This window comes from Varroa destructor, unplaced genomic scaffold (assembly GCF_002443255.2).
Source record: "Varroa destructor unplaced genomic scaffold, Vdes_3.0 BEIS01000004.1, whole genome shotgun sequence".
Classification (NCBI taxonomy): Eukaryota; Metazoa; Arthropoda; class Arachnida; order Mesostigmata; family Varroidae; genus Varroa; species Varroa destructor.
Window position 1 is genome coordinate 17228771 of NW_019211457.1, and position 17365 is coordinate 17246135.

At 41.9% G+C, this 17365-nt stretch overlaps 1 protein-coding gene across 1 annotated transcript in view; it reads left to right on the top strand.

Moving 5' to 3' along the window:
• The first annotated feature begins 2398 nt into the window (after positions 1–2398).
• Positions 2399–17365, top strand: part of FMRFa (FMRFamide related propeptide) — a 109510-nt gene continuing 94543 nt past the window's right edge. Inside the window, exon 1 of the mRNA XM_022803989.2 lies at positions 2399–2920. The gene's annotated coding sequence lies outside the window, so the exon portion shown is untranslated. The remainder of the gene's footprint in view (positions 2921–17365) is intronic.

A 17365-nucleotide genomic window follows, 5' to 3' on the forward strand; every position in this document is an offset into this window, starting at 1 on the left:
GGTTAGGCTATTAGCATGATATTCTAACAATACATTCGCCCCTTCCCTACCTCGATTCTGCTCTAGGCAAACTACCCCATTACTTTAAAGATTTCAAAGAAGTACGTATGTACCAGTAAAGAAGGTATCATCAAAGGTGCACAGGAAACAGTGGCCTACCGGCCAAAAGATAACCAGTAGAATTTGCTGTTCGTTTCGCTGTCGAATACTCCGCAGTTCACTATACCCTATCGGTCCTCTCTTATGTTTTATTGAGTCTGCTGTCGCAGCTCACCATCAAGAAAGGACGCGCAAACGAGGCAAAGTTTGAGGGACAAAATAAGCACTGATCCGTGGCGAGACGTGCACGCTACGAGCGCGGTGCAGAAGTGTACTGCATCGGCGTCCAGCTTTCTTCAATCTTCACCTTTTCTAAACAGTTATCCCCTAAAGACTTTGAAACCACTCCAAAGTTATTTTATGCTCATAAACTCTTACGTGGCTAATACACATATCGGTGTTTTTGAATCTAATTTCATTTAATTGTATTTGCTTTTTAGCTATTTCCTTACAGAGGTAGTTACCTAGTATGGGAATGATCTTTTCTACAAAATTCAAATATCTATTATAGCGTTTTATTCATGCTAGGCTTTTTCTAATTGCTTGCGGTCTATACTTCTTGGCAATCCAGCAACAAATAGCCCTGATAGACAAACATCGTTCATGCACTATTGCTTTATCGAAGGACCTAATAAGCTTTAGACTACAATGGCTGGCTTTCGCCATAGCAGCCTGTAGGAGGCCGTTGGCGTTAGCGGTAGTTGTAGTAGCTGCGGTAAGTTCTAGGTCGTTTCTTGACGGACATACGTAGTTTAGTGGTTACCAACTTTCAACCAACGAAGCTCCTTAATCTCGTGTGTTACACGACTTTACGCCAGAGTCCGTGGGATAAACCTTTCGAACGAATAACCAACTCTCGGCCTACTTGGAGCTACGATGCTATATGAGCTCCTTTATCCACAGCCTGCTCGAGCTCAGCGTCCGCCGTCTTAGAACCAACCTGATGGCCGTTAGTTATTTGGCTCGTCAGACCCACTTCCTTCTCCTTCTATTGGTGCACAATGTGCCTCAGCGCCCACATTCTACGAACGGCAGGATGAAACAAGGTCTCATCGATACCATAACCAAAGTCAATGGCGCGAAGCCTTTAAACGATGTACGCTATTAAAACTATTCTCGTCCGAACATCGAATATCACTTAAAGTTGTCGCTAACAGTCAGGACAGTTGACCGGAAAAGGATGCTGCTGTGAAAGAAGGGCCGCTCAGAAGAGTCCCAAATAAGGCTTAAATCCGAATTAAACTAAGTTGTAAGCTAGTGATGTAACTACCTACCCACTCTCTATCCGGATCCGACAATCTCCCAACTACTGTTTAGTTTTCCAGCTTGTTTTTGTGACCGTCTACCATGATTAGTCTCATACGTGACCACCTGCTGGTTAGTCAGTATGAAGTTATATGGAAACCCACTGATAATGCCTCTCTGCCGAGGCAGCAGGAGTGGACATACTAGGGTAATTTTGATGAAACCGTTTTAGCACTGTCCACTCAGTACTGCTTGGTGTTGCTTTTCTCACGATATATTGTCTTTTTCATATGCGACGATATGCAAATGGCGGGCCTTTCTTCGTTAAGCTCAACAGAGCTTTTGCTGCGGATAGGAAAACGGAGTTTCGACTGAGAGTCTCGGAAAAGGAGTCATCTTGTTCTCAGTAAACCTTCATTCTTTCCTAGAACGGTGGCGATTCTGTCGATCGCAGCTGCTGACGTGATCCTCCCTTTGCTCTGCGTCCTCAGACGCATGCCGTGTAGGAAATGATATGCACCGTCATTGTCGGTGTCGAATCCCACTTCGACGCAACGTACGCCCCGGGGTTGGGGATGAGTAGTAACATGGCCAAGTCGCTGCGTACTTCTTCTGCTTGTCTTCGCTCAAAATTCAGTTCATGAATTCTTGTTCTGCTATTGCTGCTGCCATAGTTTAAGGAATCGCTTAGTGGCTGTATAATTCTAAATCGGTTGATCGGCCAAGTATGATGGCGTGATACGTCGAAGGTGTCAGAATCATGGGGGCGTCTCCGTTGGGCGTTTCTATGCCCTTAGCTATTTCATATTTTCGCTCTTTTCTGGCCTGGACTGATCTTATTTTCTCTGGCACACGCAAGTCTGTGTTCTGAATCTCCCTCATAGCGAAGTCTGGCGTAAAGTAGTAGCTTGTGTTCCTATTTAGATGTCCAGCATGGGTCCTACGTTTGGCTGATGCCCTCTCCTTCGTGGTCCCGCCTCCGTGACGTCACGGCTCTTTCCGCCTGATAGCTAAAACTCCGGAACACATGGAGTTTCTGCACGTTGCCGCACGCACGCCGGTGGTGACTGGCATTAACGAAGCGTGGTAGAGTCAGTTAGTAGCACTCTGGGCCTCGCCGAGATAAGCTGCCAGGACAAGAGACACAGCAGATAAGCAACAACGTGCGAGAGGATCAAATGAACTAGAGGACCCTTTCGTGTTTGAGCAACGTGTGTGCGGCCCCAGACCGGTTAACCCAGACCGGGATCTCGTCACATTCGCAAAGTGGCTCATTCAACGAGCACCTATATGCTCGCAGATCCGAGCACAGTTACACAATGAGTACTGCTTGGCTCAATCGCCTGTTGCGCACGGCCATTCTCTTATAGGCAACGGTAGTAGCACCTGTTGCTGTGTCTGGAAAGGCGTTTGGCGAAGGTCGTTCTGTGCGGTGAACTCCGCCTATGGACATCTTCCCCGAATCTGTGACTACGAAAAAACGGTACATAGAGTGATTAGAGCACGTTGGCGAATTCTGCTGAAAGATTTTGGACTCCGGAGTAAGGAGTGCATCGCTGCCGATTTTACCTTAAAGGTAAGATTCGTCTAATATTACCAGAAAAAACTAGAGCCTAATGATAAACATCAACGATCATATATGTTGCTATTTCCAGATTAGAAGCTTCTATACAAGCTGTTACACTTTCCATAGGTATGGCTTACAAGTGATACAGGTGCTTTTAGGGTGGAATTTATATCGAACTATATTATATGAATTATGCAAACATTTTACTACTTCTTAATGTTTAGCATAGATATATAGTTAGCTTAGAAGTATGTTTATATATCTTACTCATTGCAACAGTATTCGAAAAAGTCCTTCGAAAAAGCTCGCAAAAGCTTCCATTTCATGAACTTTAAGCCCACTGATAGGCGAAAGCGGAGCGTCCTGCAAATTATCCGGGACGGTAAAACAGACAGTATCGATAATAACCAAATATAGAAATCTCTTAATCTCAAATTCCGAGGTCGTACTTTTATTCCGTGACGAGTTTCGTCTGGCAATTAAAATACGATGAACGCATGCCCAATACGACAAAAAGGCTGCCAATGTTTTCCCCGATTTGAAAGCACCACCCTGTCAGTTATTTCCAATTTCCTATATTCCTGTCGTATCTATAGGCCGATTCTCAAGTCAAAATATTATACTGACGTTTAACTTTGGGGTTATTGGATGACGAAAAGTTTCTTGACGTCAGTTAATGAATCAGTAAGACGATTGGTTGTGGAAAACAAAAACTCTTGTCTGTTTTAGACGGTCCCAAGTACAAGTTGGGCAACAATAAAGATAGTACTAAGTGTTCCAGTTAGTTAGCTTTAGCCTAGCTCGCATTTCGATCACACAAATCACTACCTAAGAGCTTCTATCACTAAAAATAGGGTTACTAATGCACCGTTTTTTATTTACCTTTTGGCTGATCTCAATGAGTTTGCGTCAAAGATGTTTCCAGTTCGCAACTTACAAATGGAGGTTTTTTCCGGGCTATGTGCCCGCATACATTAGAATAAGATTTTTATCGCACACAAGCGTACGGTTTAGAAACCGGCAGTCGGCAAGTAGCCGTGTTAACTCAACGAGTAACGTACCTGCGTGCAAGTGTTAGGGGCGCGTTGTGGTCCAGGTTCGAATCCGGGCATGAACGCACTCTGTTTCGTGCTGGAGGGTAAGCTGTCTATGTGATGGAACGCCCAACGACAATGCCACACGTAAATCTCGAACAACTAGGAGTCGGCAAGTAGCCAAAACGCGTCAATAGTACGTCAATAGAATAAGCCCTATACATCTCAAGCCTGTGACGTCCATAAGCTGTTATATCTCGCGTGTTCTTTTGGTTGTCTTAAGCTTTAGTGGGCGTAATTTAAGACAATTTCTTTTTATCGAATGGTCTCTTTTCGCGGCGCACGCTGTTCGTAAATTGACTTAATAATACACGATCATGCACCAATAGTAATTTAACTTACTATTTTTAAGTTCAGTAAAAAGTATTCGGAGAAACATTTTGATGAAATGCTGTAGGTTAACGATTAGTAAAAAATATTTTTGCATAAACACACCCTTAAGTCACGAGCAAAATAAGTGCGGTCTAGACGCTGAGAACAAGCCATCTACATTAGCGGCCGGCACGTTGCACGGCATCCGTTGCGTGTGCAAAAGGAAATTAGTCTTCCTTAAATCTGCCAAGCCGTTGTTAGTTCTTGTACGTGTCTTCTCTTTGAACGAATGGTGGCCTACATCACGAGTCCCAATCCTCTCGACATGTACTTGCTCATGTGTTCTTACCATGCTTTCTAGCCGTCTTTGTGTAGCTGTCTTTCGCCTGGCCTTCACAAATTTAAAATTTTACACGTACGGTGACGTAAAGGCCAATGGTAACAACACTCACCGAAGCCAATGTATCATATCGAGTTGCCAAGCTAGAAGGATTTGAGGGTAGATATCGATAATACCACCGTATAGGGCTCGTACACGTACGTAAATAAAAAGTAAGAACATATGAAATGATGAACTCGAATCTGCAGGAAGCACTGGATTTGGCCTGTTGTTTTTCTCTAGTTCCTTTCCCTTTCGTGTATCATTCGTCGTGTTCATTAGACTAGCTTTCTCGTCCAATAGACTTTTTCTGTGAAATTTCAAAGAATTTTTTACGTAAATAACTGAAAATTTATTTCGACGTCAATCAAATTGTTGATACTGCGTTTCTGTCTGAGCTCGAATAGGGGCAAGAAAAATTGACGTGCGGATAAGCATCTATTGAAAATCAGAACATTTCTGTTTTGTTGACTATGCGTGAAAAACAGCAGTCGGCTTCCATCCTTGACACGTATTATTTATTTGTTTACAATAAATAAATTCAGTCAAGATTGGCCCTTATAAGATCTGACTATTTTTCATTACTGATAAATTGGAGTAAGTGTAATATACCGTACATTTATATAGGCCATGTTATACTATAAGCATCCCTTAAGGGCAACGCAGCTAAGACTCAGGCAAAAGTGATTTTGGGTAGCTATGTTATCCGCTGGCTTACAACCAACACTGATTACAGTTTCATCTTCGTATGGGCAGTGCTATCATTTGCGGTGCGTTCGCTTGAATCGGATATCAAATGTTCGATATAGGAACATACCTGGGTCGGTATGAAATATGGGCAAGACCGACCCTTTACAACAATACTGATAACGTTGCGTGTCCATCTATCAGCATATTTTCAAACGCTGTTGTCTAGACAGAACTTATCTGTATGAACAATAGAAAATAGAGGTGTAGATCAGGAACGGACTGGGTAGGACGTGAATCGAAAGCAATCGATGATAGAAAGGATCAGTTCCTCTTGTACATGCATGTAACGACTCTCAAATTAATTCATCCCTGCTGAAACAAGTTTGTTGAGACAAAGACCTTTGGAAAAACCCAAGTTTTGATATTGCGCGGCCATCGAGAAGGAGGAACTTACAGAACGTTACAAGTTCCCCCAATACAATTGACTTGCAGGTAACTTCGCATGTCGCAGGTGTGTCTGCATTTGATTTCAGACTTAGGCCACGTCGTATGTCCTTAGTAGAAAAACACATTATTGTTTCACTAAAAAAAAACTACAAGTGATTTTCTCTACGACGTACATATGCTGTATACTTTAGCTGCTAGTATAAAACAATTTCGCCATTTTGTAGCATAAGATTTTTCTGTGATTGTGAAGCGCGAGAGCTTTCAACGACAACAAAATCTATTTCGTGTATCGGACAATGCAATTATAGAATCCTGTTCTGTTATCTAGCTCGATAACATGCTTTTGCAAACTGCAGATTCCAGTGGTTTTTAACTTTAAGGTTTTAGAATTACTCGAATGGAATAACTAGGTTTAAAAAATCGGACCTGTTTCGGAGGTCCGTCTTTTAGATCTAGTAGAATAAAAGCCCTGGAACGTTCCCTGAAAAAAAAAGGCTTTGGCAGTTCAATTCGTCATCACAGGTTCAAGAAGTAAGTCCTAATTCATGTGGATGTTGTGCCTGTTGGCGCAAATGCTTAAGACGGTCACAAATATTCGTGTTAAATCGTCTAATGAGTAAAACGCAAACAAACAAACGATCTATTTTCGAATATTAAGTCAGTAGAATAAATTACAACTGAGTCAAGTTCATTACACGACAACGTTGTAACCTGTGTTTGGGTCTATAGATAATTGTGAATATGTTCCGAAGTGGAAGTTTTTCAACTTGTCCTTTCTGGATAATTTGCCAAACGGTGGTGTACATATTGTGCTTCTTTTGAAGTTACGTGAGCTCTCCCTTTACATCGTTTTCTCCCCGTCCGTACCATATAAACACTGAGACGTGCAGAGTCCTTTAAACGACAAATGACGAAACCCTTAACTTTTGCTGTAGGAGTAACAGCTGAGTATGGGGAACCTATCCTCAGAGGGCGGCAATACGCTGGACTGAGTTTTGTCTACTAGGTCATAAGCAGGCATTTGTAGTCGATTAGTTTTAATTAAGTCTATTTTGTTAGGGGAATCAGTTATCTGTAGCCAGCCTAGCAGTTAATGACAGCTGCTCAAAATACGTTAGTGTACTTCCGGCAGTCGGCCTGTACCGCTGTAGGACTAGGGAGCCTTTCCACATACCGCACGTCACTTTGTTATGATAATTAGCATTCGTTAATTAGTTCTGTCGCGACTGTCGTTATGACTTAATAACACCGGCGCATCTAAATGGCATATGGAGTGATGCATCGCTGATATAGGTCAGACACAAAAGCTGTTTACAACAAATTACGATAGAACCCAAGTCGACTAATGAAGTGGTTTATAGCAGCAAAAATAGCTAGGTCCAAAAGGGTGGCTATTTGAGACCAGCGAAAGACAAAATTGATCCGGGGTAAACGGGCTAACCGTAAAAACGTTTCTTTGACGGTCTGACCCCCAAGGTGGCCTTACTTGCTCCATTTCGAACCAGTATTATTCAAAAATTATTAATTATACATTTTCATGCCGGGTACAGTTATAGCTAAAATGTCTTCATGACCTGTTGATATCAGCTAATTATTTGCTGGCGTATACAATATTGTCGCACTACGAGTTTTATTATATCCAGTTTATCAGCCTATCCAATTAGGGCAACCTGCAATTCAAAGGTACCTGAGGTGCGTATGGTGACACCTAAGAGAACCCACTTTTTTCCAAGAAGTAATCCCTCTGATGAACTAGATTTGCAGTTTCACTACGCGCACACAAATAACACTTTAAACTGGGCTATCTTCTTTCAAGTAGTTTATTAAAATATCTACCACTTATTGAAAGTTATTGATCAAGTAGCAACGGCGGGAAAAAACTTATGCGCAAAAGGATCTCATCGCTTCTGTGTTATGCTCAGCTGAAACATGAATTTGATATTGTCTGTTAGCTTCAGAGTTATCGGTTCGAGTCATAACAACTGGAGTGCCGCACCCGTTGAAAGCAGATAAAGCGTTTTTCTTTGATGACATCGTACCATCGTACGCTAACTCGACGATGATGGGGTGTTTCATATTATTCAGTGCACCATTAAGTTTGTCTGTCATAACAACGAGACGCTGCATGACCTAAACCCTCGTGGTATTCAAGGAAAAACAACTGTTTTCGATTCAAACCTAGTACTACGTCGTCACAATTCAACACAGATCCTGTTTCTGACTATTCAGTATTAAATATAAGAAGTCAGTTTTTTTTTTTGTTATTTGTTTATATAACTTTCTAGCGTTCGCTGCAAGCACACGGTGAGGCAACACACCGCATTGAGCGCGAACCGCGCAATCTTGTGCCACAACGGCGGCAGCTTGCAAATACATCAGAATTCCCAAACTTTATCGGTACGTTACGCTATTATTATAAGAAACTATAGTATTCAATACGAATACTAAAGTTTCTCATAGTGCGTACATTTAGATAGAGTTACACCTAGTTTGTAAATTATGGCCAGATAGAAAAAACAATGTCTTCCTCGGAACTGTTAGGGTTGACAATGAAACTGACGACGACGATGACGATGACGATGACGATGACGATGACGATGATATCGAAAGCAACACCTTTAAAAAAGTCTTGTTTGTCGATGCTCGATTGGGGCCTTATAGCACATATCGATTTGGGGGAAATTCTGGAAGGTAACCATTTCAGGCAAAGCATGAACCTACTTGCATACGAACAACACTAGAACGATATTTTGTACAGCGCTATAAAAAAATATTTCAGCATCTATTTTAGCTTCGTCCAGCAACTGCAGTATGTAAAAAGTTATATTCAACTAGGGTTACTCATCAAATCGTCGGCAGCTTCCACCGTGCACGATGGGAAGCGGTCGACCATTCAAAGCCGATAGAGAACCAGCTAATACTCTGAAATACATATCGTCGAAAACCTGGAATCAATCGAAGAACAGCACTCCATGAAGCGACTGTCTGGTAACTTCAAAATTAACTTTTGCACACCTACTTGCTTCCTTGGCTATGATGTAGCTCGTCTGCATTTCATGCCGCCGTTAATAATCAGCTAAATAGCGATGATATATCAGATATTTATGTCGACGTACTTGTCCTTCACCAAACAAATATACTCGTTCGTTTACTCTTGTGACAAACGCCACTGGATCAGCTATTCATTTGATTCCATCCCATACCCACACATGTATGTAGGTAGGTAAGAAAATAATACTCAGACACTAACTTCAATAATGTCACCAAGCTAGCCTACGAACTCTAGTTGTTTTTTTTCTACCTGTTCAGTAGTGTAATCCTGCAAAAATTATGTTTTTGAACTTTGATCGTCTTGTTCTTATTGATTATCTTTAGGTACAGGCTGGAGATAGTGCTATATAGGTCTTCATGAGCCGAGCGCAAAATGTATACGATCGACACGTCTAACTGACGTTTGAATTGTTTTTATCAATAGTCTATTTTTAACGTCATCCGATTGTAAAGGTAAACCAATCATCACAATATCGCCACCCCTTATGGTATCTGCAGTGAACCCAACTTGGGTCATCTTTTATCATGAATTATGTGGGCCCTTTACGATGTTTGCATTACAAAGCGAGCATCGTCTCAGTACTTGTTAAGATTTTATTTTTTTTTTCATTTTTTAGCTTATTGATTCTATATGTTTCGATCTTTTGTTCGTTCTATGTATGTATGTAGTGTTGATTCAGTCAAATAGGCATTTTTGTTTCCGTATCGTTAATCAATATTGTTAATACAGTGAACAGAAATATAAAAACATTTTGTTAGGAATAGAGTTGGTCGCCGATACATCTTTAGTATTGGTCTGACCTTGAAATTACTAAATTTTGCTGTTATACGACCTGCACTGTTAGCTCCGATTAGGCAAGATGGGACAGAAATAGCGAAAAAATAACATAAAAAAAAAAAATTCAGAAATAGCCACTTTAGGCTAGAATAAATGTGCGATTTATTTTTTTCTCCTTGCACGCAAGCAGATCTGGATCCCATGATATGTTCAGGCAGCTCACGCATAGGCCTTAGGCCTTCCTCGTTCAGAGTGTGATAGGTAGAAATTGCTCCCCTTGCCAAGGGTTCGATTCCTGCAGTCGGTAACCCTGTAGATGTGGAATTGAAAGTTCATACTACAGGTATCAATACGAAATCGGTTCTGTTAATACTGTCTATGCATGATGACAGAGCCGATTTCAGTGTACGCTTCAATAAAAGTCTTAGATTCTGAATAGGTTGCACTATTATTTAGTATAGCCACAGAGTGCAAGAACACCGCAGATTATTGAAAACTATTTTTACCTAGTTCGTGTGCAAAATTAGGAATAGGTTAATGATAGAGTAGTCCCATTAGCAGAGTAACCCCCAGTAGAAAATACGTATTAGAATCAATCATTCGTTCGCAGCATTTCCCATGAAGCACATTCAATTGTATCGGAATCTCTCTAACATGGTAGAATTTATGTGACTAAAGCAAAATTGATAGTTTTATTTAGCATAGCAAGCATCGTTATTTTGACACTCATGCAGTATGTGTTTGGCAGGAACATGGTCTACGGAACATGGTTTACTACCGGTCTTAAATGCCGATCTATGGTTGCCCACGCACACTGGCCTATTAAGCAATCCATCTGTTTGTTAGGAGTTCATATTGGTAAAGACGGTATGGAAAAACTAAATAGAGGAACAATGAGAAACCATTTCTATGATCCGCGTTCATAGCTATTTGAAACCCTTGCCGATATTTCTCTTGGTGTCACTATCCGCGTCTAGAGATTCGGCTTGTTTCGCAGCCAACCGACCTTGAAGCCTGATGACCTAAAAGCGGAGACGTTGTATAGAAATTTCATGGCCGTTGTCCTTGGTCCCTCCCCTTTCCGACGAGGAAATGAGCTACACCATTATCAAGGGACTCATCAAAATGTATACTATTGTAGTCAAGACGTTCACTAATAAAATCGTCGTCAAAGTGGAATTCAGCTATCTTGAAAAGAGGCTTCCATGGAATACGGCCCTACCAGGCAGGCCATTAACCCCCTTTAGGCCTTGTGTGTTTTTAGACCTGCACGTGTCTGTCTCTTTGAATGTCTGTGGGCTAAGGTCTGCGGCCGTGCATTCGAGTTCCAAGGCGAGTCTACGTAGAGTTTTTCTATCTACATCTTTTGCCTTCTGATCGGGCATTGCAACCTATTTCCGTATTCGCACGCAAGCTGCTTCGGCGCTGCTCTCCCCAACTCACTCGGCCGGGTCGACCCGCCGTCGATGAACATGGCAGCTAGTGCAGTTAAATAGAACCAAAAGCAAGCAGCTCTAAACGGGCGAGCGCACAAACGTCTTTGTCCCACCCTGCCCCGCTCTGGCCCTTTTCGATGTCTATCTCATCCATTGAATTAAATCCTCACTATAGCTCCACTTCTCATCAAGATGACGAATTCGGCGTGGAGCGACACTTACTTTGTGAGGGGAGATCTTTTGTTTGAATAGGAAAGGTCAACAGCAACGCAGTTAAGACGAGGAAAAAAACAGCTGAGTTTTTAAGGCCATCATCAAGGGAATTTGCCCAAGTTTTTCAGTTTGCATCTATGTCGGGGTCAAAAGATAGCACATAGTTTTCTCTGCATGATTTGCGCCGTACAGTGTCATCGGGTTTGTTCGGCTTCGACACTGTGAAGTTATAAAACACACAATATAAAGGAGAGGGTCGTGTCTCTGGACGGCACCAGTACGAGCAGCAGCGGCACTAACAACAGCAGGAACGCAAGAAAACTTCCGACGGCCTGGCATCGAAGTCATTGTAAAGAATTTATCGCGACCGGGCCTTCAAGGTGGGAGAAAACAATGAACGCATTTATAGCAGATTACGTCTGGGCAAAAACTAATTGCGGGAATGAGAGGCGGCTGACTTTAGCTAGTTATGACTTGTCCATACCTAGGATGACATCACTATTTTGTCTGCCGGTCAATATGCTACTTCATGTTATAGATGAGACAGGAATTTCTAAGCTGGACATTTCTAAGCTAAGGAAGACATTCTGTATACTTATAAGAAGCTTGCAAATAAGTAGGACTGCCAAACTTATACTTACGTACTTTATGCAAAACTTTTATTTAGATATCCAAAATCAAAGATCCCTCTTGCTATACTGTCCTCGGGTATAGTTTGTATGAACGCTTTGTGCAATTCACTCGGTCACAGAAAAAGCCGCTGCTCACACGTTTCATCTCTGAAAGGAAAAACTGTATACGCCATATCGTAGAATCAGTGACGACGTACGTTCATCTTCAGTTATGTTTTGTTCCTAAACTCTAATGGCGCTACTGTTGAAACGAGACAAATGTATGCAATAATACATTATACTGTCACAGACACCTCTTTGGTACGATATTTCGATTGGAAGACCGATTTTCGTGACCGTTTGGCCTATGCGTCCCTTCGGCTACCTAGTGTAGCTAATGTATATTCAGGCAGTTAATTTTATTCTTTAATTATGAATCTGAAGTTCGTAACGTGGTATGAAGTTAAACGTGTGAGGTCAAATGTGTGACGAATAATCATACGTGAGCTTTCCACGTTAGGAGCTTAGCTGGTGTTTTGTCGTTGTTTGACGAGATCGAGGCTAAGATTAGCTTTAAAAACTGTAACCGATTAGGCTGAAGAAGATGCCTGCATGTAAACAAATCCATCGTCCATGTACGATGCCGCACTTGTTGACAGCCTGCAATGCGAGCTATCAGGAGATCGCTCAACAAGGGAGATATTTCTGCTGCCCGGAAACTCTGGATGCATCGAGGATAGAAATCTTCGATGACTAAATAGCAACTATTATGGCGAGCAAAATCTGTAGATCATACATTGCATATCCATAATTAACTATAGTACTTCTTCACGCTATCGATCATTTAATCGTCCTTGTTTCATGATATTTTTTCTATTTCGGAGTGTCTTTGGCTTAGACGAGGCAGGTTCGTATGATTAATTCTTCACGCCGAATGTAATAATGCAGCTTTAAGCTCAGTTGCAATGGCATCGAACTTTCACAGTTCGAAACCTTCACCGCTGCGTATATCGCCGGAGAGCTCAAAAACCTCATATCGTCACTAATAGGCATTAGTAAACACGGTACATTCTGTACCGATGTGCCGCAACTAGCGATAAAAGCTCAGGCCGTAGAAGACGCTATGTTTTACTACAGAAGTGTCCGAAAAATGTTTTTCAAAATTAAAGCCAAAACGCGTTGCAGCTTTCGAACGTGTTGGTCGAGTGTAGCGGACATTTGAACGTCTACACTTCGACGTCTTCATGCAACATTCACAAATGATCTTCAGTAAAGCACTGAATAAGCACGTATTGCGTTCATTCTACACTTCCACGGCGTTAGTGAGCCGTGTTGTGAGATAGGCGATTACGGAGTGGATCCGTACCTATTAAATTCACTATAGGATACATTTGTTCGCTTCATATAAATCAACGACTTCGTTAGTCCAGCCATTCATTTGATGATGAACGATAAGCGAAACTGTTTAACTTGTACGCAAAACGAAGCTCGTCCATCTGCCTTTCGCATGTACGTATCAAGTAGCGTCGCGAAGAGATAAGTTATCGCAATGTCTTCGACGCAAGTAACTAACAATGAAAATTCAATCTCACTCCAACCTTTACCGCATATATAATTCGGAGGCAGCGACGTTACAAGGCAGAGCACTTCGGAGTACATCGGACGTAGTACTATCGTTGGAACAGCGCGGCGATTTTTCTGCGCGTTCCACGATTACGTTCGTGTCAACAAACACAGAAGTCAATATAGACAAACGTACCAATCAGTAGCACCTGCCAAAACGTCCGTTTTCATCTCCGACACATATTACCTAACCGTATGTCTGTTTTCGTCAATCATACAAAAAAAAAAAACCCTACGCTCACACGCTGGCTAAGGAGGGATCAATGTTATTGATTCATTCGTCCGTTGATAATTGAATGGCAATTAATCCTGACACCTTGGCCAGGTGCATCGAGCTATCCAGCTTACTAAATAGAAAATATAAATGGAACATTCAACGTGTCCCACCTAGATCGCATTTGAGTACTGATATATTATACTGACGCAATTGCGTAAGTATTATAACTTTATTATTATATTGTAGATTAAGCCGTCATCGCCTTTTATCTAGAACCATGTAAAATCCATAGGTGGCGTAATTTTATCTTGGAAATTGTCTTTTATGCTTGCTAAGAGTACGACTGATCGAACTTCAATGCCCAATGCTTTGATTAGGCATACACGTATAGAATTATCAGATCGGCCTTTGTTGGACTTGTTCGCTCAATAACGTTTCCTCGTATTAGATGTTTAAAAATTAAAAATAGACAGCCGTTTGAGAAGCTGTGTATTCGGTGCCTTTAAAATGGCAGTACATCGCTCCGGATATATACTTTACTAACGCGTAGTTATCCACGGACCATAATTTTTTTTTACTACAATTAGAAATAACTGAGAATATAAGCAGAACGTAGGAGAGACCGGAAGCGTCTGCGAGTCCAGCGTACGAGGACAACAAATATGACGTCCTGATACCTAGTAACGCGCCTGTAATGTATTTGTTGTTAAAAGGCCACTCAATTACTTGTCTAACAATTTATGTTGCTAATTACAACTCTTATTCCGTAATATATATTCTATGTCGAATCTTCGATACGTCATATAGACTGGTAGTAATGATATACAACGTTAGTCCCAAAAAATAGTAGTTAATACCAAAAAAATCTACATAGAAAGTATAATCTTTCTTTTTACCGCAAATGTTCAGAATGGTCGACTATTTGTTTTAAAACAATTCAACGGGTATTGTGTTTCGTGTTATGGTGCATTTTTGCCCAATCCTGTTTTTAATTTTTCCGTGTCGTGAGTTTTTTGACGTGAGCCTTATTTTCCAAGTATACCCATAAGAAAGAGTCCATTGGCGTCGGAGTGAGGAATTGTGTGGGTATTCTATGAGACCTTTCAGTACAACTTGTTTGTATGGAAGACCTCATCAAGGTATACGCTGACATTACGATGACAGTATGAAAACTCCAAACAGTCTGCGCATCCAGCACAAGCGAAACTATGGGAACTATAGTTTATGCAGGGAATGTAACCTTCATATTTACAATGTCTTAAAATACTATGGATACTAAACTTGCTGACGTTTAAGCTTGCGAAATGATCATTTTACAGATTCTTGAGATTTCGTACTATAACTTTTAAGTGCTTGTTTTTGGCTGGTAAAACCCGCCAGTATTCCTTGTCATCCGGCACGCTGTCCTTGAGCATGCTCGATAATTCTTTCTGTTTAAAACTTATTTTTATTTCGATTAGTCACAGGCTGCGTAGCTAGATCTGCTTACAGCCTCTCACGATGTTGCCTTTATATTTTTGCTACATTTCCATACTTCCAGTAACATTTTAAAATAAATTTTATTCCACATCTACGGCTGTATAGCCGCAGAGCGAGGAGCTGTAAACTGCTCATTTGTACCAATCAACTATAAAGCTAGGCCAGTCGGCCTTATTTTGGTGACACCGTTGGGGTAGCTCGTAATATGATTGAAGTGGCGTAGGAGTTGGCTGATCGAGAACCGTTTCCCGTGATGCTCAATGGGAGGAAACCCAAGCGATAGGCTGGGGAGTACGAGTAACTTGCAAAGCAACCGAGACCATCGAACCAGGCTGTAAGGCAGGCGTGCGGGTATTTGCAAGGAGTGCCCGACACTTAGTTTGATTTGAAGATTAATGCAGAAGAGACGTGTGAAAGCTTCAAAGAGGACGAGGGCGCTTTTTCCTGTAGGATGTCGGTTCGTCCGAACAGTTCTTTCGTTGCTATAGGAAGACGAGAGTGAGGTTCAGCGAGTTCGGGAACTGTGGTACCTCCGCGTTATGTGGGCACCACCAGACCTGCAAACGGAGGTGTAGCTAAAACCAGTAGTCAACTGACCGACTCGGTTAGCATGAACCCCCTACAACGTCACGGCGCATCAACCGCCGAGTCATCGAAGGACACAAAGTGATCAGCATTATGCGAGAACGGTAAACAGTGGGCAGCTTCTCATTCCGACAGAACACCCTCCACCGTTCGGACGGCATGAAAAAATTATGACTCGCGCTTCCACAGGCAACCGAGGCTTTGATGTTTGCTAAGTGTTATCGGGGTCATCCAAACAAAAAGAAAACTATTCAGCGCCTGATGGCATGATATTTTCCAAACGGAGGGATTTTGCGCAGCTGTGACGTATGCCAGCTGCCAGCGGTAAACAGCCGTGATCGCTACGTGTAGTACCTCGGCAATACGATGGTGGAAGCAACGGGAAACCCAATTGTATGTGGGCTTAGTGCCGCAGACTTGTGCAAGACGTCCCCTTTATGCCGCCCGCTAGCCCCTAGTCGGCTCCGAAGATAATGGAATCGCGCTTAGCGCGTGCCCGTAGGGGGTCACCAAGAGGTATACAGTGCAACGTAAAGTATAATGCACCGGGTGCAAGGGGATACCAGCCGCGAGATGGGGTTATGTCCCCGGATGAACATAGTCAAGTTAAAATATAAATTGTTAAGTAAATACAGTTCTACGACTGTACAAAAACAGGTAGCTGTAGAGTGCTTGTTTTTTGTCACCTAACGACGAAACTATGCCAGTCCGCCAGTTATAATATGCGCGTATATACATACATGTCAAAAACATTGAAGAACTGTTTCGCCAGCGCGCAGTTCATCGGGAAAAGAATAAGGATGAGAGATTATATAGGCATCAACTTGTACACACACGAATGCGCTTAGCAAGGGCTGAACGTTACTGTTCTGTGAATTCGGGGCAGTGAGGGTGTAAAAGGCTTAGAAGTACTCTGTGATATAGGCTCGAATCCGGGCATAGATACATCCTGTTTGGCGCCTAACGATGATGTGTGACGTAAAGCTCAAAACACAGAGAGGGTGTAAAAGCTTCAGCAGCTAGCCATTATATTGATCAATCCCGTGCAATCGAAGCCGACAAGTGTCCTTGTCATTTATTTAATATATAAGTTTAATATATAATAATTATAGTAATAGCTAAAAGTAGCCCCGGTACTCGATTCGTTCTGTAGCCCATTCTAAAAGCAGCGTTAGCACCAGTTTGCTTCCATGAGAACACATATAAGCAGACATCGTATTGCGTTCGATTTGCCCAAGGACTAGGCCGTTCTTGAAAAAGCAGGCATTGATTAAGCCAAAGAAAATCTGTATTGATTGTAACGAAAGCCAAGCCTGACACCTTTCAGGCATCATTGCTCATAGTAACACGTTGGATTCGAGCAGATGTGTTTCGTGTTAATGATAACAAATGGCTTACTGCCCTATTATTAGCTATAGTCGGCCACCGTACGCGCATTTCATCATTGAATCAAATTGACAGTTGTGCATAACAGTGACCGAAAGTAAATCCGTTAGCCTGTTTCTAGGCGTGTGGCCCGTTAACTATTATGAGTAAGAA